A 26,638-nucleotide genomic window follows, 5' to 3' on the forward strand; every position below is an offset into this window, starting at 1 on the left:
AAAACCTTGGGAGGACCCCGTGGTTTTCCCTTCCTTACGCAGAAAGCCTTGGTCTTTGCAGAAACACCTCAGTCCTCTTGTAGCGCCTTTTCTCCCGGAGAAAGCAAAAGCTAAAAGCCAAGATGTTTCAACATTTTGGAAATCTAAGGGAACACATAGCAACATGGGGTCTGTTTGTATTTATGCTGTAGTTACCAGAGCCTGTTTGGGCTTTTTCCCCATGCTCTCTTCTTCTTGTTCTTGCTCTTTTCTTTCAAACAGTGAATGTGTATTTGGTAAGACTGGAACTGTTCTGTATATTTCTTTAGTTCTGCCTCTATTAGTAACTTCCGTCCGCTCTTCCAGCCCCAAGACCTGGCAGTGAAGAGATCAAACAAACACAGCTGCTCCTGTGTCCCTCCAGCTGCCAGCCGGCTCGCCGCTTGCCCAATCCTTGAGCCCACGGCAGCCAGGGTGCAGGTGGAAGCGGATGGCTTTGAGGTTGAGGTGTAAATACCCATAATTAGACATGAATTATACTTAATGCCTATGACGGGGTCTGGTGGGAAACAGGTGGGGCAGAAAGCTGAAAGATGCACACTGGAAAAAATTCTCCTTACTCAACTTGATCTCAAGCCTGTGGAAGCACATGGAAAGAATCCCCCGGAGTTATGATGGGCTTCAGACCAGGGTTTTGTGCAAAAGCAAGGGGAATGCAGTAGGAAAAGCTGTATATACAATATGGATTGGCAATTTTAGCATCCTTCTCCTTGGCAGGGAGAGTTAAAGGAAAAGGGGTTGAGGGGAGGACATTAAAAACAAAAAGAAGAAAGAAAAAAAAAAGGACTGGAGGGCAGGGGGGATAGCAGAGGGATGGCAATGTACATCTTCATTTCAAAGCTGCTCATATGCTGTATGTTGAGACACCTTGCAGAAAGTAACAAAACAGCCTGGGTTGCCATAAATAAATAACTGTTACGGCTCTCATGTTCCGAGTTCATCTCATTTTTCCACAGAGCTATTTCAGACATTTCTTACAATTTGACCCTTGAGCTGCTTGGAAGATTTACTGAGTGCCTCAAATGCAGTCATTTCTGCAAAACTGATGTGTTAGCTATAAGAGAGTATTCCAGTGACGTGCAAATAGGCTAAGGAAAAAAAAAGTGAACCAATAAGGTAACCAAACAGGAATGTAAACTGAATGGAGCCTTTTATGCAAGGGTGAAAGGTTCAATTTTTTCCAGAATTATAAAATATTGAAAAGCTTGTGTCAGAGCTCCCATGTGCAAAACCTTTTGATAAGTAGAGATGTTTTTAAAGCTACCCAGGCTTTAGTGAGTTTGTCCTTACAGCTCTGAAAATGTTGCTCTTGGAAACTCACCTGTAAGTATAAATGCTTGGTTGGAAAACATAACTTTATTGTAGCGCAAAATCTAGGGTAAATCTTGAGTAATGATTGCGTGACATAGTTTCAGGATTGACAATGTTATCATCACTTCTACCTTGTCTTTTTTTTTCTTCCAGTAGAAAGCAAGTAATCTGCCTCATGCTATCCTATCCTTAATCCCCTGCACTTCCACCTAAGTTTATCCACACTCCTCCTTACAGTACCTGTGGAGGCAGATCCCCAGCTGATGTTAACTGACACAGTGGTTTTGATACTTACTTAAAATCTAACTTACTCTCTACCCGAGTAACATCCATGAGGACCCCATGCTCATAGGTTTGCTCAGCAATAATCAAGACTCAGTTTACAATTTTTCTTTCCAGGAAGACTCATCCTTGTGAATTTATTCCTCCTTTTTCATGACCAGAGTACCATTTTTTTCACTTGACCAGTCAGGCAAATCCTTCCTGAAAGTTTATGTTCATATTTTAAATCCCTTTGATTTCTTCCATGCTCACACTTGAAATTCTAGAAATTTAGTCAAGAAACACAGGTGACACTCAATGACCCAAACAACTGAAAACATACCACCAACACCGAAGTCAAAAGAAACAAAAAGGGATGGATACATGGAGTAAGTCACTATTTTTTTCCCTCATTTTAAACGATCTGATACTTTCAAATTAATGCCAAACTTTGAAAAGTGAAAGTCTATTCAGAAATATTTCTGAAATCATAATTGGCTTGATAAAGTATTTCCAAACAGTGAGTTCTCTGCTGTATTGTGTTTTGTTTCTTCTTATGGAAAAACACCAAAGGGAAAAGAAGGAAAAGACACATCATGCCCACCTACAATGCCCTCTTCTTTTCAATGGATACCTGTTTCTCCAGTCACAAGTAAAAACCCTTTTGTGCTCCACTAAGTGCCACTGAAAACACACAATTCCCATTAGGAAAAAGCCGGATTTTGTCATCAAATTTTACAAACTTAACTGTGCTTATGATACATTCATTTTTTTCCTACTGAACTTTTTTTTTTTTTTTAAAGGCAGTGCCAGAGATGCCAAAGTCTTTACAGGTCCTTTAAAATATTTCCACCCATTTATGGTGGACCCTGCGGTGCCTACATCTAACATGTAGTTTGCAAGGAGCCAACAGCTGCTTAAATAAATACATAGCTAACGTGAACCTGCCCTGTGAGACTCTACAGCATGGAGGCATTGCTAGAGGCTGACAGGCACTGTGTATCGACAGATGGTCTCTCTTGAGATGGCTGTAGGCTGATGCCTGCTGGAGAAGTAGCATTGGGTTTCTGCACCACAGAGATGCTTGTCTTAAGGGAAACTTGCCTGGTAACTGGTATAAGCAAAAGTAAAGAGTCACTGAAAGACTCTGTTGGCGTTTCATTAACACCAAAGAGTCAAAAATTTTCATGACTAGCCTTCTCGTGGCTTTTAGTCATACTTTAAACCAGAGAATAGAAATGCATGTGATAATTAAAGAAAAAAGATTTTTTGAACATTAAAAGATTTGAGTTTGACTGAATTTGAATTTTAGACAAAAGTTCACATGGGTTTTTATTTCATCCAAGCCAGTTTATCCGCCCTTCCTTTTCAGACAGGCTTAGATTTTAATTCTCAATACCCATGAAGTTATTTATGCTAGCCTGTTTGTTTGTTTGTTTCCAACTAACTTTTAATTCATTTTGGGGTCTGAGCAGGATATTTATTTCTTTAAATGTTGGGTGTAGTCATTTATACAAACAAATCTGCCTGGTTTATTTTTTCCATTGCCTTTTGATGTTGAATCTGTTGATTTCCATTACGTTTAGCACCATGTGTGATGAAGGACTCTTCTACATGATATCCCCTTGATGTCCCCACTCTTCAATACCCATCAATCACCTGATCTATTCAAAAAACTATTAATTGATCAGAGCGCATGAAAACAGAAGTGATTAATGATAGCCAGGACATTTAGCGTTAGAAGCAGCTAGAAGTTGAACCATGTTTAGATTAAAAACATCTTTTTAAGCAGTTGAATACATCTGCAGAACGTGACTGGTTTCATCAATCTGTCTGTTTAATTTAAATCTGAAAACAATATTCACAATTTCAGCTCAAATGGACAATTCAATCTAGCTTTCTAGATTAGGGTATGAGAGTATTTTTTATTTCACTATGACTCTCAATCAGCCTTTATTGTAGCAAATTTAGGACTATGGCCCCCCATAAGGCCCCCAGAAAAAGCGGTGCTTGTAACACCCCTGTCTACAAGGATAAAGAGCAGGAAAATGCACTTGGTCCTACGTAACCTCAAATATCTCTATTTGCTACCTCCATCCCTCCAGGAATCCTTTGCCTAAATGACACAATTGAGATTCATTTATTTAGAGGACAAAATTGTATACAAGTGGTACAAATTGATTTGAGATTTATGCACACATGGAAGCCAGTGGAGATGAATTATCCCTTGGGTCTGCAATGCTCTTTACAAATGCAAGGCACTACATGCACTAATTATCATTATTTCTCTCTGTTTGCCTACTAGCAGGCTTTTACATACCAGCTGATAGCCAAACTACTGTAAAGAAACTAATAAAATTTATACACTGGGAATACAGACATATTTTCAGCTGTCCAGGGACCTCTTTTCTATCACAATCTGGAGCAGTGCTGAATTGTTAATTCAGGTTCAGCTTTTTCTTTAGCTGAAGGATGATGCATTCCATCTGCCAGCAAATATTTGGTATCTAAAGGCAAAAGGTAGCCATCAGCCACTACAGCTGATTTGTCCAGTGCCGCTATGATACAGATGAAGGAGCTCAGACACCAGGAAATGAAGCTTCAAGGTAGCCTAGCCAGAAGTGACACTGAGTCACTGAAAACTTTCTGCCCCTGAACGCTAGAGTGATATATGCATATCATTCCTGAAAGGACACTGACACAGGGAAGGAAGAAGGGTCCATGTAGATGTCACAATGAAATAGCTCACTTTAAGTTTTTTTTTTTAGTTTTTTAAACACTCAAAACCAGGCTTAGTCCATCTATGAAAAAAAATAGTAGTAAGGCTGAGTAGAGCATGTACAAAACTCTCAGTTCCCCTTGAGAATTGCTGAGATCCTTCATGTTCGTGAACAAAAGTAACTTTTTTGTGATACTTCATGGCTCCTTGCAGATACAGGTCTCAGCTGTGTCCTTGCTGAATGGGTTTGAAAGGACACTGTGCCACAGGCATGAAGGGATTGGCTTATTTGCTAAGACAGGATGTGTATTAATACCTAATGCCTTGATTACACACACTAATTCCTTTTCCTTTTCTTCTGGCAGTCAAAAGGGGACAACAAATTTATACCGATGCAATTTACGACTACTCCGCAGCTCTGGGAAAGAGAATGAGATCCATAGATTTGAAAGTCCTCAAATCCTTAAGCTTGAAAATGTGAATAGTTCTGGCTTGTAGTACTTAAGGTTTTCAAGAGTTGTGGTGAAGAAGGTAGGTACGTAATAGGTCTGTTTGTTTGTTCTTTGGCTACTTGAATGGTTCTGCCATTTTCCCAAGAGTTGAAAGGCCGATACTATCATAAAGATGACTATGAAGGCATACAAATTTCATATGTGCTGGTGAATAAAAAATTCACTTCGAAATATTGGGTGTGTTCCTAAACACTCCACACCTCCCAGATGCGGTCAGGAAACCTCATAAGAGCTGACTACACTGTAAATGGTCTGAATCCAGTTGGGCCACAAACATCATGAGAAGAAAGTTTCTCATGCCACGATAAACAATTTTTCCCATGTAGACAAGGCCTTAATTAATCTTTAAAGTGTTCTACTTTTAATTTTAGGTCACAGTTGGGGCTGGTTCTTACTGTGGCTCTCATCCAGCAAAACTCTTAAGCACATGCCTAATTCTAGGCATTTAAAGTAGTCTTGTTGACTCTTACAGGATTGCTCACATGCTCAAAACTATGCAGATGTTTAAACTTCTGCTGGGTAAGGGACTGCCTCTGAACTTGACTGTCATCCTCCAGTCACAACAACAAGGCAATGGAAGAGAAACTGCTCCTAAGCCAACCTTCAAAGTTTTGTCTGAAGGCGTACTGGAAGGGCCAGACAGCTGGAAGGCTTTGCATTAGTTTTTTTCACCACAGTATAAATTACCTCCGATTTGCTTAATGACTGTTTGGAATCAGGATGTCTCAGCCCCAGTAATACAGTGCCCCACAGGCAATAATCCTCTTTTTAGAAGAGTCATAGTCAAAGTACATTTTCAGCAGAATAAATCACTTCACACAACTCCAGGCGAGCTATGTGCTGTGTAAGTATCCTGGCCCCGGTGAAGAGTGCAACAGCAAATTGGTGTGTGCTCGCTTTATGTGCTTGTTTTTAAGGAGTGTGGTTTATATCTTGCTAAAAATAACATTTCTTAATGAGGATATATTGGCCAAAACATTGATTAAATGTGGATTTTAACAGGTTACTCAAGAAGGTATGAATTTAATAAGCCCTCATCAAAGTAAAAAGAATTAGTGTGAAGCTGTTTTATAACTCAGTTCTCCTGGCTGGGGGACAAAATGAAAGGAATCATTTTTTAAAGAGAATGATTGGAAAGGTGATTAAGTGATTCTGTCATGTTTGCTTATGTTCCAAATAAAAAATTTGTTTTCTAAAAGCAGAAATATAGAAAAAGCAGTTGTTGAAATGCTGAAGGCCTCCATTTGTCATGTTGTGGATGCTGTAAGCCTGATTCTCCCACTAGCACTACATTAAAAGGCATCACGAAGCAACACAACCAGTTAATGTGAATGCAAAGTTCAAACGGAAGGTATCCTTTTTGTTTAGAGGTCTGCCAAATGATGTTCAAGAGATGCAAACTAGCTGACTTCAAAAAAACACCGTTTCTCACCTAGACAAACCATTCTTTCATATTGCTATAGCACATCCAACAAAATAACCCGTATTCCATGCTGTGAAACATTAACACTAGTAAAAATCAAATCAAAACCTGAAATCTAAATGAGACTTTTTTTTTTCATTAGTATTGCTCCTTAAAAAAGTCTTGGAATTTTTAATCATTTTCGCATCATACTTCTAAAAGTATTGAAGGTGCTGAATGTCCTAATGGAAGCTGACAGAAATTACCCTCCTATTGACAGAAATTGTCCCTCCTACCTTACTGAACAATCCCTACTAATTGCTTTCATTACCAGCTGAGGCTCTATACTGAGGTAGGAGATGACCCACCTCCTATCTGGGCCTCTCTGAATGCCCCTTCAGAAGAATCTTCTGCCAAAAGTGAAGCCAGGTGATGCTCCCTGCATGCTGTTAGGACTGCATGGCACCAGCAGACCTTTCTCTATGACTTGCAACTTGCCCAGTGTACGTAAAGAGATCCAAGTGCATGTACCCTGGAACTTCAAAATCTAACCTGTGATGTTTTTGCTGTTGGGACCAACTTGGTTCTTCTTATGTCAGCCTCTTTAGCCTTGGATCAATGTCGCTAATTTAAAAAATAAATAAATCAAAATGACAGAAAAGCTGCTGAGGAAGGGCTATAAACAAAAAGAACCTACTTAAAGCAGGCTTCAGAAAGCCTATAGCAACAAGCAGGAAGGAAAAAACAAGAGGAGTAGAGACACCCTAAAATACTGAAGTTAAAAAGGGTAAGGATCTGGAGTCTAAGGTTGCACAGAGAAGAGGGAATACTTGAAGTTTTTCTGGCAAAAAGGCTGCCAGAAACAAAGTGCTTCCACTGTCAGGGGCCCCCAGGGCTGATAGAACATGCTAACACTGAGCTGAGCAAAACCTGGAGATTTTTAGGACAACTGTGGCTTTTTTGGTCGATGTATAAGATAGGCTGAACTCTGCAAAAGTAATTGAAAGCAGTAGCATACCGAGAGGCAGATCCCATTTTCAAATGATTTATTGTTATTATTCAAGATGTACACCTAATTGAGAAAGGTATGTGATCTTAGATGAAGGAAAGCTTCTAGCCCTGGAGATCTTACCACGGCAAAAAATCCACCACTGTGATTTATTTAATCCTTCTTATCCACAATGAAGTATAAATATGGTGACTTCCAAGAACACAGGCAATCCAGCTTGGAAGAACAATAAATGTAAACAGTCTGATGGTTTATCAGGATTCACCAGATGGCTCTGATGTGGAATTGGCCCCTTCCAACTTCTCCAGCCCCAGGCACAGGACAGGAAAGCTGTAACTGAAAACTGCATGCTCTCCTCCCAGAAACACAAAGAAATGCAAAAAGGCCTTGGTGAGCAAACGCCCAGCTGCTCATGTAGAGTCCACACTGTGAAATGGGAGGCTGTGCACCATCAGTGGGAAAACAGAGGCAATGAAAGTACACAGTGTAGGTCTAACAAAAATCTGCACCATTGTACCAGTGCTAATTATTCCTAATTAGGGTAGGCATCAAGTCTTTTGGAAGGAAGGTAATAGTCCTGTGCATGTCCACATGCTGCCAAGTAAATCTTACTTCTACAGCCATTTATAGCAAAAACCTCAACATATACAAACCCTATAAAAAGAGTCAGCCAACCTCCTCTTGCTGGTTTCAGGTGCAAGTAAGTTAGAGGAACTCTTTTATAGGTGGTTACGTCTTTGATTAGTTGTATAATGGCACACTGCTTTACTGATTACTAAATGATCAACACGAAAGAAAGGAGGATGCACATCAAAAACCCATATCGACATCCATGAACTAAAAACCCACAGGTCTGCCACTAGTCTGAGGACTTTTAGAGTCTATAAAGTCACCAGAAACCCTAGGAATTACAGCCCTATAATTCAACACTTACCTAGTTTTACTCTGTGAATGTAATCAATATTTTTATATTAAATATAGATCAACATTTTGGGACTATGCCTTGCGCTCCCTGCAGCTGCTTCAAGCTATGACTACACCAACTATTGCCTTCACAGCGGCTGCTACCTCACCCTGTTTTTCTGGGAGCAATGGAAATGTGTCCCCTGCATCACACCTACTCCCTGCTCCAGTCTCTTTGCAGCCTGCTCATGTGCTGTTTCTCACTCTTGTTCCCCTGCTGGATACAGTACTCCTGTTTACCTCAGACCAAGGGGTGTCAGAGCAGTGAACTGCTGTCCTGGATACATTTGCACAGTTTATCTCTTTTCAAATGCAAATACTCATGAGGTAATTCCTAACCTCATGGAATCTGCTGATAAATATCCCTTCAGAAAGGGTGGTCAGGCACTGGAATGGACTGCCCAGGGAGGTGGTGGAATCACCGAGCCTGGGGGTGTTCAAGGAAAGACTGGATGTTGTGTTGAGGGACATGGTTTAGTAGGAGCTATTGGGAATAGGTGGACGGTTGGACTGGGTGATCTTTTAGGTCTTTTCCAACCTTAGTGATTCTATGATTCTATGATTCTATGATTCGCCTCACTGCAAGAAGTGAACAGATGGTGTTCTCTCTGCAGTCTCTCAGCCCAAGTATTTGAAGGCTAATCTGCCCCCATAGGGGGCATGAACACAAGGCAACACCCACAGCCAAGTAAGAAACATTCCATAAGATCTGCAGCATTGGTTGTCATTGGAATGGATAGCTGAAGAAATGATTTATAACATGAAATACCACACTTACCAGTTGCTTTTATGTATATGTATATATATTTACATATATATGTTTACAGATATATATATTTAGATACATAGACTTATATACGGCAAAGAAAATCATGTTAGTTAGCTGAATCCACTTGTCTCTTTATTGCAATATTAAAGTGTCAACAATAATGTATTAAAACTTGTAGCCAGTTGAGCAATTCCCATCACTATTTTTTTACAGGATACCTCAGGTTTTCTCCTTCCAAAATTATCATCCATTGCCTCAAAGACTCTGATCTTTGTGTGTTATCATGTGTGTTTTTGACAGATGAAAATTGGTCTGCTGTAGCTGAATTTTAAATTTTAATCTAGATTCCCAGTAGTAAAAAGACACGGTTTGGATTTTGTAACAGAAAAATTTCTAGAATCATAAGGCTGAAAAGCTTTTGTTTTCTTAATAAATAAGCCATATTCTTCTCCTAAAAATAGAAATTTCACATGAATAAATAATGTGACTGATGTCTTTTAGCTGATGTATTATAACAATAAGGTTAATTTCTAGGGGAAAATGTTCCACACTCCAAATGAATAAGACATGGTTCAAACACTGGCCCTTCAAACCAAAAAGGAGTTCCAAAAGTACAAGCCTTGTTAACCATGTCAGCACAGCGCTTTGGTAAATATGCTTTGTACTGTGTGTATCTTTTCTGACCATGCATGTCCAGCAACCCATGTTCCTCAGATCTGCTGCTCACCCAAGGACAAATACCACATTATCCAAGCAATCTACTACTGGTGATTGGTCTGGACACAGGATGTGGGCAGTACAGGTGAACTGTGTAACAAGCTTGCTTTCCCAAATATACTATGATCTTGACTTGCTGACAATGAGGAATTGCATTGTTCAGTGACTAAGTAGCCACAGAGAATAAGCTGGAGGTCACTGATGCTGGGAATGGTCTACAGGCAAAAACAGAGAAAAAAGTCCTGCAGTGACATAAGAAGGACGATGAGAGGATTTACAAGAATGAGAGATGCAGAGAGGGAAGAGGGGATTTGTAATCTAATAAAGATGCAGTTTTGTACCAATGAACAGAAAGCAAACAACACTGATAGAAGTCAACAGCGCTGGTCATTACTAAGCAGATGCACAATCACAGCCCTGGTGCTCCTCCGTGCGTGGTCACAAGGACCCCACACAAAGGATGACATTACATGGACAACTTTTCTATGCAGGAGCAAAAAAAGGAACTTGAGGGGAATGTGGGCAGGAGCATCAGCCAGCCATGAACCACTTGGTGAGAATTTTATGACTTCAAACTCTGTACAGTGGAAATCTGATAAATCTCAAGCATCAGCATTATGAACTGACACATTTTACAACCAATTCCTGTTTACCAACACTCAGAACCTTTCCTTGCTTACTTTATTTCAACTGGGGACTTTATAATGCACTAATAATTTAATTCTAAAAATATAATTGCTGTTAAATGGTATGTTAAAAAAAAAAAAAGCAACAGGTGACTGAGTGTAAGCCATCAGGTTCCTGATCCAGGAGTGTTGTCCACTCAGGTACAGGAGCAGTTTCTTGCAGCAGGCATAATACCATTTACTTGTTTTTCTCTGCTTGAATTTACAAAGCAGCAATCAGCAAACTGATTAAATGAATGAGAAATCTGTGTTTAAGCTCACTATTTGTCTTTGAAAAACAACCCTTAATGAATCTCAATAATAAAGTTATTATATGCACTTACAAATGAATTTTCTGGGCAGCAAATCAACACAAAAAATAAATGCTATGCTATCTGCTGTCACTAGCTATCTATCTAGCTACTACTGCTATCTAGCTCAGTACCTATCTCAAACTGTTCTAATATCTGGCTTATATTAATGGAATATCCACACACCATTGCTTGTTTATGCATACACGTTCCTCAGTTCACACAAACCTCTGGTATAGACTTTCATATTCATACCTTCTATTATACTAAGTATCTATAAAAATGAATTAAAAGACTCATTTTTCTCCCCTTAGGAAGATTCCTTCTTCCTATCATTTTGCCATCAAGGTTATAATTAAAGACACTGGCTGCTGTGGCCTGTACACATAATTGCAGTTATACGATCAAGGATCACGAGCACTAGGATAAATGCATTATCACACTAATTATTGTGTTATCTGACCAACGGGAGGCTGTTTTATCTCTACCTAGAGATGAAGGACATATCTGACAGACACCAGGACTTTGCTTTGATGTCAGATTTGTGTACAAAAGAATCAAAGACTCAAACCCTTTCCAAAATGGTTCCAATGCGGTTTAATCCTGCCAGATGATTCCCTGCCTCCCTGCCGGAGCCTGCTTTGAAATGGTGCTGCACAGCGTGTGCTGCTGGTGCGTATTCCCAAAAGCTGAAGCGCTGGTTGTAGCCGAGCAGAAGGCTGTGCCCTCCATCTCACACCGCTACTCCCTCATTTACATCATCACAGGGCAGAGAGGGGATGTGATGAGGACGGCAGGCAGGGATGGCTGAAGGGGCACTGGTTAAAGTGCCGTCCCTAGGATGCTCCTGGGGCATGTGGCCAGCCACTTCTTGCTTTTGGCCTTGCTTCCTACAGGAGCACAACCACCCTGGGCTCATCACGCCATCACTGTCAGCACACCAGTGAGAGCATGTTTGATATTGCCTCCACCACAGGGACCTCTGCTGCTTATCTCCCCAGTGACCTGCAGCCACTGCAGTACAGATTGTCAAGTAGCTCAAGCCCAGGCAATAGCACAAAGGTTAATTTTGTCATCCTGTGCACATTCATTGTGATACAATCCCTAGCTACATGATCCCTTTAAGTGGGTTTATCCTGGGTTGTCTTGATGCATTTTCAGCCCACGGCACTAAAAACAAATGTGCATCCCCACACATCAGCAAAGCCCCCAAGATTCCTATGTCAACAAATCATTTCAGAAATGGTTTTTATTATCAGATCAAATGCATAATTATGATGAGATAATGAACCAGATTTGTACAATGTTCATTTTTTTCTTGCAAAAAAGAAACCATGCCAGGAAGCTGGAAATAGTTCCTAACCATTTCTACAGTATAGGAATGAACAAATAGTTTTGTTGTCAGGGGTTTTGTTTCTTAATTCTGTGAGTTTCATCCTCCTTAGCACATTCTTTACACACCCTTTGGCCACATATCAATCTGTAGAGGTGGATGAATCCTGTGGAGTCCAGAAACATCTTAAGTCTGAAGCACCTAACTTGGCAATGAAATATTTTTCCCACATGAGTTTTTTGTATGTTTAATCTTTCAGGATTTCAAGTGCAAAATGAACTAACTTGACCCATCCCAAAAATCTCACAATTTCTCTGTGAATGTTCAATTTCCTATCATCCTTGGTAAAATCCAGACCAAAAAAAAAAAAAAAAAAAAAAAAAAAGCCAACAACAACAAAAAACAAACATTTCCAGGAGCAGGAAGGAGCAGTTTGAGCACTGGGGCATCTCTCCAGGCACAGGAGATGACTTCTAGCCCATCACCTTCCTGCCTTTCCTGGGGGGTAGATATGAACATTTCTTTTTGCGGGTTTTAGTTGTTAGGTTTTTTTGTCCCTCAGTACAATATCCAAACATTTATTGAACACGTCCAAGGACAGTGACTCCACCACCTCCCTGGGCAGCCCGTTCCAGTACCCGACCACATTCTCAGAGAAGTAGTATCTCCTAATGTCCAAGCTGGTGCAACTTGAGGCCATTCCCACTATTCCTATCACTAGTTACCTGGGAGAAGAGGCCGACTCCCATCTCACCACAAGCTCCCTTCAGGAAGTTATAGAGAGAGATAAAGTTACCCTTGAGCTCCTCTTCTCCAGACTGAACAATTCCAGCTCCTTCAGCTGCTCCTGATATTTCTGTCTTCAGGGATATGTGTGAAGGGCTCCCCTGTTTTTTATGCTGCTGTGGTTTATTTGTGGTCTCTGCTTTCAATCCTTAACTGAGACCCAGAGGTGTTCCAGGTGTGTAACTTTGACCACTGGGAGCAAAGCATCCCAGTACCTTTAGGGATTAGAGCCAGTGTGTGTGATACACCAACGGAAAAAAAAGAAAAAGACGTGGAAGAAGTGAAGCCACAGCAAAAACAAACAAAGGAAAGACCTCTGGATCTTCCTAGTTAAAAACTATTTCTCCCCAAGTCTCTGTGCATTAGATACAGCCACAAGGCTTCTTTCCTTGCAGGTGCAGGTGTAGGAAGCTCATATCACCCTGACTTTCTCTCCAGCAACAACAAAAAACTCTTACCATTTCTCAATGTGCCCTAGGAAAGACAACAGCTCCCACTAGCTTCTACCACTCAGTGAGTGTTACCATGCAACCTACAAATAAGCCTTCTACTGCCAAGTGCCAAAAATCCTTTTCAGCCATAAGCAACATCCTGCCAGTACCACAAGTTCCTGTAAACACCTCTGGGAATATATATGCCTGCTTGTATGCATAAAAATCAAAGCAGAAAGAAAGAGCAAATCAAACTTTGTGTCTTACAATCATTACAGGTAACCTCAAACTCTCTGTGGAGCCACTGACACCAATAGAGAAGAGGTTGGCTCCATCTATCAAATCTGCTTTCTCCTACAGCGCAGGGAGGACATCTCCCCCAGCAAGAATATTTTAATCACATTATTCACAATTACAAACCTGAGAGATTCAGCTGTTCTTCTCCAGAAGTACTGCTAAAAGAATCTGGGAATATTTACGTATGCATACAAACATTTTAAGACTAACTCTTTTGAAATAGTTCGAAGACCTTCACAGATGGTCTCAGCCCCATGTATTTATTTAATTAATTATTTTTCTCTCTATTACTGGTTAAAAACCATCTAACTTCAAAATTTTTATGACATCAAAGTGCAGCTTCCCTTACTTATAAGTTGCACTTGTAGAACCCGTTGGTCATAAGAAACTGAGGTATGGCTGCATTTTGTTGTCCCCTGCATTTCTAGTAATAGAAGTCTTGAATTCTCCAAGCAAAGACCTTGTCTTTCAAAGCAAAGTGGAAGTAAAAGGGGCAACAATCAATAAATTTTGTTTATTTATATATGTAAATATAAATGTATACATACCCACTAGCATACATGAAGAGATTAATTATGTTATAAATTTGCATTGTCTTTATTGTTATTTGATCTGCCAATGTGTTTGCTTTACACGGCCAGACATTCATTACCACCTACTTATTTTTAAAAACTTTGTTTGTTAAACGATAGGAATCTTCTTTTCTTCCCTTGAACACATAGAACAGATCTGTTTGAATGAATATTTTGATTTCTGAAAAAAGCAAGCAAAAGTGTTCAGGTTTCAAGGAAAAAAAAAATGAAAATTTGAAATTTGAAAAGTTGAAATCTAAGACATTACTTCTTGGAGAGGATACACTTTTACTCAGTTCTGAAACACCCATTTACTCATTTTAATTGAGGGACAGAAAATGTATTAGGTCAAATGTTTCTACCTATTGCTAAACAAGTACAAACAAGACAGTGTTATCTAAATAAATCAACTATCACTTCATGCTAAGCATTCCCAATGTGTTCAATCAGCATAAAAACTACAGAAATCTTTATATATCTTGACTGAGGTTAATTTTTACTCTATTTTAATCAATACTTTAAATTCATTTTCTGTGCGAGCTACAAAGGCTGTGCACTGCTGAAGAAGTGCCTTCTCTGCCCTTTACTCTTTATCTGATTAGCAGTGCAGAAAAGGAGTTACAAATATTTAGGTAAGCAAGTAGGGTGACCACAGGATTTCTTTGTCAGAGGTATCCTAAGTATTTAAATGCCTTAAATAAGACAAGGGTTCATGAGTGACATCTAGAGGTAATTCCTTAAGATTACTGGGGCAACTGCCCACTGAGATTCAGGATTATGCCCTAAGAGCTGATGTCTTGCCAGCACAGGTAATGCTGGTACATACTAGGAGAGCTGAATTGAATACAGCAACACGGACTTTAACGAGAAGTTCAGGACAGAAAATTTTCTGATGAATTGTTATCTGTAGAACCTCCCACCCAGTGTTGCAAAAGAAAAATGAAGTAGCTTACATGAAATCTTTCCACTTGAGTCAAGTATGAGATCACTCTTCCCTGCAGAGCAATTGAAGTTCAGGTGTCTCCTTCCTCGCTCCCTTCTGCAGGTCTGATATGTCTGGCCAGACCTCATCTCCTGAGCTATCAAGTCTGCCTCTCTTTCCCACAGAATACAGAAGAAAAGCCAGATAAATAAAGAGTATGAAGGAAGAGTGAAACATCTGGGCTACAACTCACAAAGGTCATGAGAAGTCTTAAAGGAATGATATAAAAGGACCTAAATCTAAACACAAATGCCATCTTTTATTTTTCTGCTAGAGAAAAATGCTGCTAAAACATGCTATCCTACTTTCAGTTTGAAATTGTCAGGACCTTCTCACTCCTGTGGCTTTTAAGATCCCAGCAGTGCAGGCAGGGTTTCAAGGCAGCTCCCCTGCCCATGCTGCCCACCCATGGGGGAAACTGAACCTTCTGCTATGAGAGTGAGGGCTGTCCAGGTGCCATTGCTGGGTTATCCCAAAGTGACACTCAGACCACACCATTCAAAAACGGAACATCTGCCTCTACTGGCTTACCTATCCTGCTTGCAAATTCCCCCCTGTTGAGTTCACCATCCCTCAGTTGTCTTCATCTCTATAAGCACAGTGTTTGGAGGTCTTATCACAGCACAGATTTTAGTATCAACAGAAAGGCCACCCTGACTTCTTGTCACTGATGTTGAGAAAAAACATTGATATATCTGAACTTCTTGCAGGATAGATATTTTCAGTCCTCTATCGTGAAAGGCAAGCTACAATTATACACTGAGCCAAAGACAACTAGATAAACTTACATCAGAAAAAATAACAGGACAAATAATTGTGCTTGAGCTTTGGCTATTTTGCACATTGCCAACAAGAAGAAGGGGTGAAAAGGCTTGATACAAAAGAAATGAATGCAAAAGTGAGGAATATCAATGAAAAGTGAACATCTTGTGCAATGTCATACATGTAAGCATCTCTGCACAGGAAAGAAGGGCCAAACAGATAATGGAGTCTCTGCCTGAAGTCTCATGGATACGCTGCTGAGCGTTAGTATCAGCCTGGGTGTGCCTGATAGCTGAAATGCTCTGGAGAGCAGGTGGCTCTTCAGCAGTTAATCTTTCTTTTTCATCATCTGCATTTGCTTGGCATGTTTGGACACATGCATCTCATTTTTGTGCCATCAGGGAGCTCAACTGTGGTTCACCTATATCACATACCAGGAAAATGGTGGGTCTCTTTTCATTTGCTCAGTATGGAAATATTTGAGGTACCTACAGAAAGCCTTTAATCTGTCAGTTAAAATCTCATTGTGATTTAATTCTTAAGGAATAATGTTATTTTCATAGCGTGCCAAGAGCACTATTGGCAGCAGTGAGGCAATTATTTATGTGGGTTATCAGTTCACAGAACTGATTAAGTAACCTGAAATGTGATGATAATGGCTTCCAGTAATGGCTCCATATCAAAAGGATAATAAATATTATTTGCTGCTCTTTCTTATGAGAAATGGGATATATTTCAGTCCTGTTGAAATAAAAGCAAAACTCCTATTGTTCCTTGGAAAAGTCTCCCAATAGCTCTAATTTTACATGATGTCTACTTCAGTATGCTTATTTTTCTGTGTAAAATTATGAATGATATATTGAATATTACAGATACATCTGGGTAACTGATGTTAATTCCCAGCCCACTTTCAGAGAACCAGAACGACCTTTCCATGGTGGTGACTCAGTTTTTATTCCATTGTAAGGTACAGAGAACCAGCTGTATCCCTTTTGCTCAGCCTTATCCACATAGCATCACACCCTGACTCTTAGATAGATTTTTGAAATACTCAAAAATTATTTCCTGCTGTGTTTTACCAGAGGAAACTAGATCTACATTTTCTTACAATGGGGCTTGGTAAACTGGAGTTATTTAAATAAAACAGCCTTGCCACAACATTTCTTACGATGATTTGTGGTTCTCTCCATTGTGAAGTTGCTCTGACCTATCTTAAACCCACAGAGTGTCCAGTTATGAAAGCCTTGCGAGGGACATTCATCAGCAGAGGTTTTTCCTCACTCATTTAATTATGGAATGAATAATGCATAGCCTATTCACAATTGCCTCTGATGCACAGATTTGGATCACTTGCAAATGGCTTTGTTGCAGTATTAGATCATAACAAGGAAGAAATACAAATGTGGATTAATGTGGAGCTACAGGTATAAGACATATTTATTTTAGAACTTATTTTAGAATGGTTTACAAAGTTTGGAGAACTTTCTCAAAAATATCAAGGAAAATGAACACATAGGAAAGTACTTTGGAGGGAGGGATGTTGCAATCACTGGAGAGCTCTTCTGTTCTGAGGGTTACTAAATGGGTGTTAGGTGGTTTGAATGAGTGCCCGCAGGCTTTTATTAACATTTCAGCTTATATATATATATACATATATAACATACTTATGTAATACCTTCAGGTTAAAATAAAGTTAAAAAAAAAAAAAGGCTACTCTAAATGCTGTAGAAAACATTTGATTTTCAGTAATACAAAAGAGCAGGATTTCCATGAAGTCACAGTACTGGAAACTAGGTTATTTGGTTACAACAAAAATATCCTTTGCAGAGACAAAAGAGTACCATATTGCCAGGAACTGTAGGCAACAGTATTTTTTTACTTAACCTAAAGACCTGTTCTGTAAATTTTAATTAAAAAGAATACTTTTTAATAAATACTGATTTTTAATGGTAAAATCCTCATTACTAATTTTTCACACATCTCCCAGCAGCTTGGATGCCAGTCCTTGTGTCTTAGTGCTTTACTTGGGAGAGCTTGTCCTGAATGAGGGGCCAGTGTCTGATGATGTTTAATGGAGAACACGGACTGGGATATCATATGGATACAAAGAACACAAAGATAAAGACAATGACAGTTGAAAACATCAGACAAACTTTTATCTCATATTAGAGAGCAAAAACAGGATAAGGAAAATGAGAATGTCTGACAGTGTTTTATCTACAAGGCGTGCTACTTCCAAGGTCAAATGTAAGGTTGATAAAATTACTCCAGTATTTTCTCTGTAATGCCTTTTTTGACTGAAACTGAAAATTCATTTTTAAAGAAAGCTTGTGATTTTTATTGAGCTTTTGAAAAGTGTTAAGTGCTTAATGTTAAGGTTGTAGGGGCATATTTTGGAACCCAATTCAACATTCAAATCAATGGGAAGTTGATTCAGAATTTAAGCCTAAATGTGGTGTTGAATATAGACAGTGTTAGCCTTTAATTACCTAAAATAGTAAATATTCTTGTTACATATGGATTTTCCATTTCAGTATGTAGAAATGTGAAACTAAGAAATGATATCAGATATGATGGACAAGTTTACGAGTGCTACCAAAAGCAAGAAGCAATCACTATGCAGTTCACCTACAGAAGATATTCAGTAGGTGTAAGAAAGCACATCACAATGTTTCTAAATTATTTACACTTTATAGATTATGCATCTATTCATTACAGATACCGACCTGTGTGAAAGAACACTCTGCTCTGATTGAACCAAATCTTACCAACCACATGAGGGGAAGAGGAATGCCCATAAAACTGCATGCCAGATTGTAGGAAGGATGCCTCTGCCCTTCCTGGGTACGTCAAATGTGACTGATTGTGTAAAAAATTCCCAGCTCTTGGCTCTGGGTTTGTACTCTATCAGTGGAAACATGTAAGATATTACCTACTCATGGTAGGAAGGCTTATCAGCACAGGGTTGGACAAAATGAAGTTGTTAGCCATTTTTCTGAGACAGCCTGAACCGAGGTAATCACTCCATATTTTATACTTCTGTTCAGTGCCTGTGTTGCTGCCGGTAGCTGCACTGAAAGCAAACAATTCCCACACATCCCCATGAACAGGGAATACAGACACTTGAACTAAAGCCTGAACTAAGCAAATGTGAGCAGAGATGAGCTTGGAGGCATAATTGCAGGCACCCGACTAGATCCATGCTCAGTTCTAGCCTTCTTTCTTCTAATCCACAGCCTGTGGTAGTATTAGCTGTTTTATCACAGAAAGGATTGTTGTCAGAGTGTCAGCGTGGCTGGATTAATGAAGCGTGTCACAACCAGCTATTTGATAATACAGTACAACTGCAAAATAGGTTTAAAACATCCTATCCTGTGAATCCTATGCTGTGAAGCTACAATACAGGTTGCATTTCATTGAAAATCTCTGTGTGATCTGCCAGGAAAGCCAAGACTAGATGAAGTTTGTGGAGGAAAAATGTAGGGTATCTTTTCTATGTCATTTAGCTACGCTTAAGAATAAGCTCTGACAAACCTTTGTGAATACTACCAATATTTATGGTGACAGTTGAATTTCATTCAGGTGGTTTAAACTATGAACATCAGAAGCCACAGGTGACTGACAAAGGAGGCTTCACTTTAGAGACCAGGCAACTAGGAATGGAATAGATGGGTGGCCTTTTCCAACCTCCAAGCGCTTCTTATCAATGAAACTCCACTGATAACCATCTGCTAAGCTACTCTCAATTGATGCTTGCCCAAACAATTTCTTAATTGGGGTCCTGATCTTTATCCTCCAGTTACCAGCATTTGCATTTAGCTTAAAACAAAAACACCAAGGCATGTTCTCTGGGTTCACTGATCACCTCAACTTCTCCCATCTCTTGTCTTCATTAGCATGTATCCACACTGCTCCCATATGACTTCCATGCCTGTAATTCAGTGATTCATCTGTCGCCTCTGGGAAGGGCACCTGACTTCATTGCTTAACTGCTGTTACAAGTTGCTGCACAAATCACCTGGCAATGCAGGATCAGGCTGCCAACAACTTTCTAATATAGCTACAGAGAGTCAGTTTGCAGTGCCAACATTCTTAAGAAAATCTCCTTTCATTTTATTAAGGGGTTATTCCAAGAGTGTTGTCCAAAATGCCACCTTTGATACTGCTGCACCACCAGCAACTTTCCACTTCTGAGTACACACAAATGAATCTGGGTAGCTAGCAGAAAGCACAGGAAATTTATTTCCTCTGCCATCTTACAGAAGAAAATAGCTTTCTATCCATATTATTTTTCAGCTTAATTTCCAGTTATTTAAAACTATGTTTTAATTAGGAATCTCTTTTTTAAAATACTAAGTCAATGCCAGTGCAGCAGTCCTTTAGAATAAGTCCACATAGCTGGCAGATGGCAAATCAAGCCAGTTTTATGAAAAGCATCCCCACAAAGATTCATCTCATGCAGTCCTTGGTTTCTTTGCTAAAACTGTTAGCTGGTGATTTTTGAGCCCAAAACATTCATATTATCTCCCATGTCAGCTTTTACTCACTGCCATCACTGTACAATTTCTGCTGCCTTCTTCCCTCCCATGTCACTCGATATTTTACTTTCAGAGAAGGGATAGAGAGGTCAAGTGGCCAATTCGTATGACATATTAATTTCCTTTTCTCCTCTCCTCATTCTGACATCACAGCAAAGAAGCAAAAGTCTGCCCTGTGCTGGATGCTACCAGAGAGTGATTGCCGAGGGGAAGGTGGGAAAAGAAGGTCCAGCTCTCCCATAGCCCATTCTACCTCAAATTAAACATACTGGACCTGAATTAGGCATCCCAATTCCTGATTGTTTCAGGCACAGAAAATGCAGAAGTTCCAGGATTATAAAGGAAAGAAGAAACATCTTTGAAAAATTAATTAATCTATGACAAATACTGGTGCAGAATGAGTAATACCAAAGTGAAAGCCATCGTTTCACTTCAGACCCAAAGATGGAATGAACAGCTCTGCCAGCTGAGATATGATTGATTGCTAGAAAAATAGGAGGCAGACTCAGACATCATCTTTCACAATGAACAGATCCATGCTGGGCTGTGGCACCCTATGTTTTATAAGAGCAAGAGTCTTGTCCTGATGTAAATCACACTGCTGCAAAGCTAGCCTGCTGCTATTGTCCAGAAATAGCTGTACACTGAAGGACGCTTGTTTCAGAGACAATCCTTATCTCATTTACTACAGGATCCCACTTTGTTTTAATCATTCTGACGGGGTTGGCTTGTAAAGCCATTCTCTTGTTTTTCTGTATGTAAGTAAAATACATGTGAACATCCACCCTCAAGGACCTAAAGCTGCAAATGCACATAAATAACTTCAGCTGAATGATTGTTCTCATTGAGTAAACACCAGGGAGGAAGAAGAGGTACTTAAAATATTGACACAAGAACAAACTGGTAGAAACCATCCATGACTAACCTGAGGCTGAAAATGAAGCAAGAGTTTTTAACTAGCAACTGAACAAGGTAATGGAAAAGCTTTCCAGTAGAAGGGATGGCAGGCGAAAACTCCGGAAGCTTTAGAATAAAGCTTGGCTATTTTATGAGAAGCACTATATGACTTGCTGTCATACCACAGGACTGGAATTAGTGACCCATAAGACCTCTTTCGTCCCAGCGTTTGTACGTGACTGGAGTTACTCAGAAGCGTAAATGTTTATAGGATGAACCTGGAGCTTGCGTCAGTGTAGCTGGCAAGCTTTCACGGGTGTTTCATTCAACCCACTGAAATCACAGAAACTCTGAAGGACATATTCCTAGTAAAAACGCACATACAGACACACTACATACATATATGTATACATATTTTTGCATGACAGTTTGAAAATACAAACAAGTTACTAGCTACACATCTTTTAATGTATACTGCAAACATTAATCTATATTTCTGGTGCAAATTATATACACATTTATTCACACATGCTAACAAGCAAGCCAAATAACTTTCACTGAACTCTAACATGGATTATATTAACATTCTTGTTAAAAGAAACTGAAGAAACGCAAGAACGGATAATTTCTTCAAATACCCACAGGGTATTTAGGAACATTTAAATGTACTATCTGAGCATAATCTGGGCACTATGCCCCACAATTTGCAACAGGGATTAAGCACCAGGGCATTAAGGATACAGACTGTTACAGTTTAAATCACATAGAAGAGCAACAGGAATTAGCCCTATGGCAGCTACTACTCCATAGGTCCCCACATGACTCAGAACCCTTGACAGCGTTACTGGTAGCATATACTGAATCAATAGTTGAAAAGAATACCTGAATGCACAAAACTAAATAACCAGAAATGAGAATATTGGAAAACTAAGTCTGAGCTGGTAACCTGAACATTATATTCATATACAGAACTTCATCCTGAAATTTCAACAGTCTTCAGAGCACTGTGCTAACTTCTAAGTCTGCACTTCAGCACTTGAGAAAATAACTTCTCTTTCTCCAAAGACTATTTCAAACAAAACATTCTGTTAGTTGTATAAGAAAACACATTTGGGGGAGATAATAATGAAAAAGATACTGTACATCTAATTCAAGGGTTGATTTCCAACAGGACAGAAAAGCTTTCCTGGAAACCAGATAAGTTGAAATACTTATGAAAATACAACTAATTTTACCACATGTAAGACTTGTACATAGAGTAAAAGAAGCAGAGATGTATGGAAAAATTACATATGCTAACAATTTTTAGGAGAACGAGATCTTTATTCCCACAGAGTAGAAAAAGTTAGGGTTGATAATTATGAATGGAGGGGGACTTCCCCAGCCATCATTATTTCTAAATGCAAAGATTTATTCACTTGTTTACTTTTATTCACCTTTGCGTCTGTTTTTTTGATCAGTGGAAATGCTAGCAATGCAGCCAGGAGAGTCTGTGAGTAAGAAAACCATTTAGCAGGTCTCTTTCTTATGTTAGAGATTCCCTGAATGACAAGTGAGTTGCTCCCAGAGAACTAGTGTGGATGGAGGCCTTTTGGCCTGGGTGGTTTGTGTAGAAGAGGATTTCTGACTCCTGTTGTACATGGAACTCCTACTCATCCTGTCCCAAGGGCAAAAGATACTGCCAGGGAACTACAGAAATAAAACTCCAAGTCCCTCTCAAGCTCCAACCACCCCAATGAGTTACTATTCCCCTAGGATTCAAGAGACCTCAAGGAGATTTAAAAGTACTGCTTTTCTTACAACTGACCCAATCCATAACAGTGAGGATCAGGCAGAAGAGCATCCTTTACCAAAGCCAGGGTTGGAAACAGCGGGAGCCTGGTGAGGCCACAGGGCGGGCAGCTCAGAAGGCTCCTCTGCCCCATCTGGAGGCCAGTGGTCCCCACTGCATTGCTTGCCCATCAAGGCATGGGCTTTGCAATCAGGCCAGATGCAGGCAAATTAGAAAACAAACAAACAAACAACAGCAAAGCATGGAAACCTACTCTCTGAGCTGTTGAGACATCTCTGCACCACATTTTTCTTGGCGCTCTGATGACAGCAATGCCTTAAACTTTACCTTTTTTGTTTTCTCCATCATTTATGAAGTTTTCATTTACGTGCTTCATGCAATAACCCACATTTGAAGACAAAAACTATGTTAATTTGAAGCTGACCCTTTGCCTCGCCAGATGTCTGCATAGCAGCAGTAAGACCATGCTCATGTATTTGTAAAATAACAGCAATGCTAGACTGAGCACTCAAACAGACAAATCTTTCTACACAGCTAGACACACGCTGACCTCAGAAAAGCTGTGCCTCCCTGTTGCCATTCAGTCTCAGTGAGAGCAGGATTTTTTCCACTCTCCTGAGAATTCATAAACTTCACCAACCTGCCTTCAAATAAACAGCAACTCATACCACTACTGAACGAAAACCTGAGCAAAACGTTCTGTAACCACTTAAGATTCAAATATGCCAGAGGTTCGTAAGTCATCTGATACTAATTTCTGAAGCATTCAAACAGGACTTGCACTATTTCATATGCCAGAAAGCATAAATACAGTGCTTTCTCTTATCAATATCTTCTCTTGCTTAAGGTAGCTTGATAACATTAGCTCAACACCTGCAGTATTCCTCTTTCCTTCCTACAACAGGGTTCAAGGAATCTGTGGGACTTTTCTGCCGGTTTTTATTCAAAGCTCAAAGTGAAACTGCTGTACTAGAAATTGCTCCAGTTGTGAACTAGAAGCCAGGCCATACAGATTTTAAGGGAAGAAATCACAGAAGAAGGGAAACACAAGAGAAAACTTTGAACAGCGATAAATTAGTAAACGGCAGAGTTCACCAGAAGGTAAGGCTTGAGTGCTGGTCTTTGTGTTTACACGCATGATTGTATGATGCAAATCTACTCTGATGTGCTCTTGGAGAGAAAAGTAGCTGGGACTCTCAGTCCACACTATCAGAACTAGTCTGAAGACAGGAATTTCAGGTAGTGAAGCAAATAGAGAGAATTTAGAGTCACAAAACTGTTTAAATATGCTGATGGATGAAATAGGTGACACCTAGAGCTGAATTTTAGCTTTGGAAAAGAGTGCACGGTTCAGTACTGTATGTTTCTGAAATGCATTAAGGATTTTCATTTAAAGCTAAAACCTAGAAGTATTGACTTATAAAAATATAGAGATAGAACCAAAAGGTATTTAAATACTTCTCTTTGTACCAGACTGGAATCTACAGAGCAGTTTGCCTCCCATGAGGTTACACAGGGACCTTTAGTCTGAAATGAGGTATCAGGAGAATCAGCTGAGTGTAGGTACGCAGGGGAACGACCAGCCAGTGAACCAGACTCATAGGAAAGACTGAGTCAATCAGACTCACCAACTGCCTCAAAACATTTCATGCCCCTTGATTCATATGGCTAATTACAGCTGAGTTATCACAGGATTGAAAATGAATCACTTTGCAGTCATATCAAAAAACAAATCCAGCATATTTCATTCAAAGAATATATTTGATCCCTATTCCAAGAACAGACTTTCAGCTAAAGAAATTCACAGAATTCCAGTTTCACTGAATGCTGAACTACTAAATTTTAATTTGTGACAGGGATGTGAAATAGTTCTTAATTTTTCTCAGCTAGAAAAGGGTTTCTTTATAGAATCGGAAGAATTCAGCATAAACAAGCGGTTGTGTTATCCATTACAATAAATGGAAATAAGATATAATGAAGCCTTCTACTATGAAGTTATATAAGAATCTGAAGCAAATTTTTTTTGTATATATGGGAAAATACTGCTGTGCTATCCCTGGGTAAAGCAGATTTCAGGGGTTCCATTGTTAAACCAAACTGCAGTATGCTTTCCCCTCAGAAAATACTAAAATAAATTCATGTTCATTCATGGCCTCAATTGCCCTATTCAGTTTCCTTTCACGTTACTTAACTCTTCTAAAAATCTCTTAAAATTTAGGCAGCTTTTCAGATAAGAATTTCATAACAAATGATTACATATCATCTTTTTATAACACTGAAGTAAAACATTGTGTATTTACCTGAAAGATAAACTGGTATCTGACAAAAATGAACTGTTTCCATATTTGTAAATGTGTCCTAAATTTTAGGTAAAACTTTGAAAAAACTGACCTCCAACAGCTCTAAAATATCATTGTTTGGGAATTCTGTTGTTCAATGTAAGTATACTGCAATAAATACAGTGAAGTTTTTATTCAGTATTGTAGTCACTCCAGCAGATGCTAGACGCATAAATAAGAAGAACCCAACTGTCATACCATCAGGAAGATATTTTCACTCCCAGGAACTGAAGTGGCTGAAGAAACTCCCAATAGAAGGATCTATTTCACAAGACTTCCAGCCCAAATCAAAAACAAATTTTTTAAATCAGTTTCAGTTAAATATCTGAACCAAAGAGGTCAAGATTCATTAGATCCACTAATCTACTTTCTTACTGAAACTTATCCCTCTTATCTTTCTAAAGCCATTGGCATACTCTCTAGACACTAGTATACTTAAGGTGCTAGTATAGCTAGGATACCTGAGAATACCTCAGAGGCACTTTAATGAGCACTGTTTCATATGTTACTCTGGCAATTAATATCCTCAGCAAAGTCATTTTTTGTTTGCTTGCTTTTTTTGCTTAAAGGCAAAAATTGAGAATGGACCTTTATGAGAAAAAAAAAACACCAAACCGTTCAGTTTCAAATTAATTAGACATTTCTTTGTTGTAAAAAATATCTACCAAAATCATATTTGCCATAGTGAGTGTATTTGCCAGAAATGTTTGTGTCACCACAATGCAGGCAGGCACAGTTTAGGACAGAACAGAAAAGAAGTATAGTGGCAACAAGAGCTTCCACCTCCAAATATGTCTCAAAAAGTCCAACATGGTAGAAAGCAGCCCTGTTGCAGTATTCTGCATCCCCATCTGGTGTCATTTAATGGTTTTAATGAAAGCTCTTACACATGGTTCTTAAAACAACCCATCTGTTTGCTGGGGTGAATTAAAAGATGTAAATGCAGTGTAATATGCCAAAGAATATAACAGTCTCAACACAAGATCTTACTGTGTCAACCAGCAACAGGTTCCAGCTGGGGCAGCCTCACGGAACAAAGACAGCCCTGGGCTTAATATGAGTATATGCTTCTGAAGTCCCAAACTGGGCAAAAGAGAAAAAAAATCTCAAGACCTCGACCAGATGTGCAGTACCCAGCCAACTGTGCGGTAAGCATGCTTCCACGGCAACCTCACTAACAACATAGTGAGGTTGTTACAAGTAGATACAAGTAGACATCTGTTTCAGATGG

General features: G+C 39.3%; 1 protein-coding gene across 1 annotated transcript in view; it reads right to left on the reverse strand.

The window, feature by feature from the left end:
• Nucleotides 1-26,638, reverse strand: part of HAO1 (hydroxyacid oxidase 1) — a 390,969-nt gene that overhangs the window by 137,584 nt on the left and 226,747 nt on the right. The gene's annotated exons all lie outside the window — the stretch shown is intronic.

The sequence above is a fragment of the Lagopus muta genome, chromosome 2 (assembly GCF_023343835.1).
Source record: "Lagopus muta isolate bLagMut1 chromosome 2, bLagMut1 primary, whole genome shotgun sequence".
NCBI lineage: Eukaryota > Metazoa > Chordata > Aves > Galliformes > Phasianidae > Lagopus > Lagopus muta.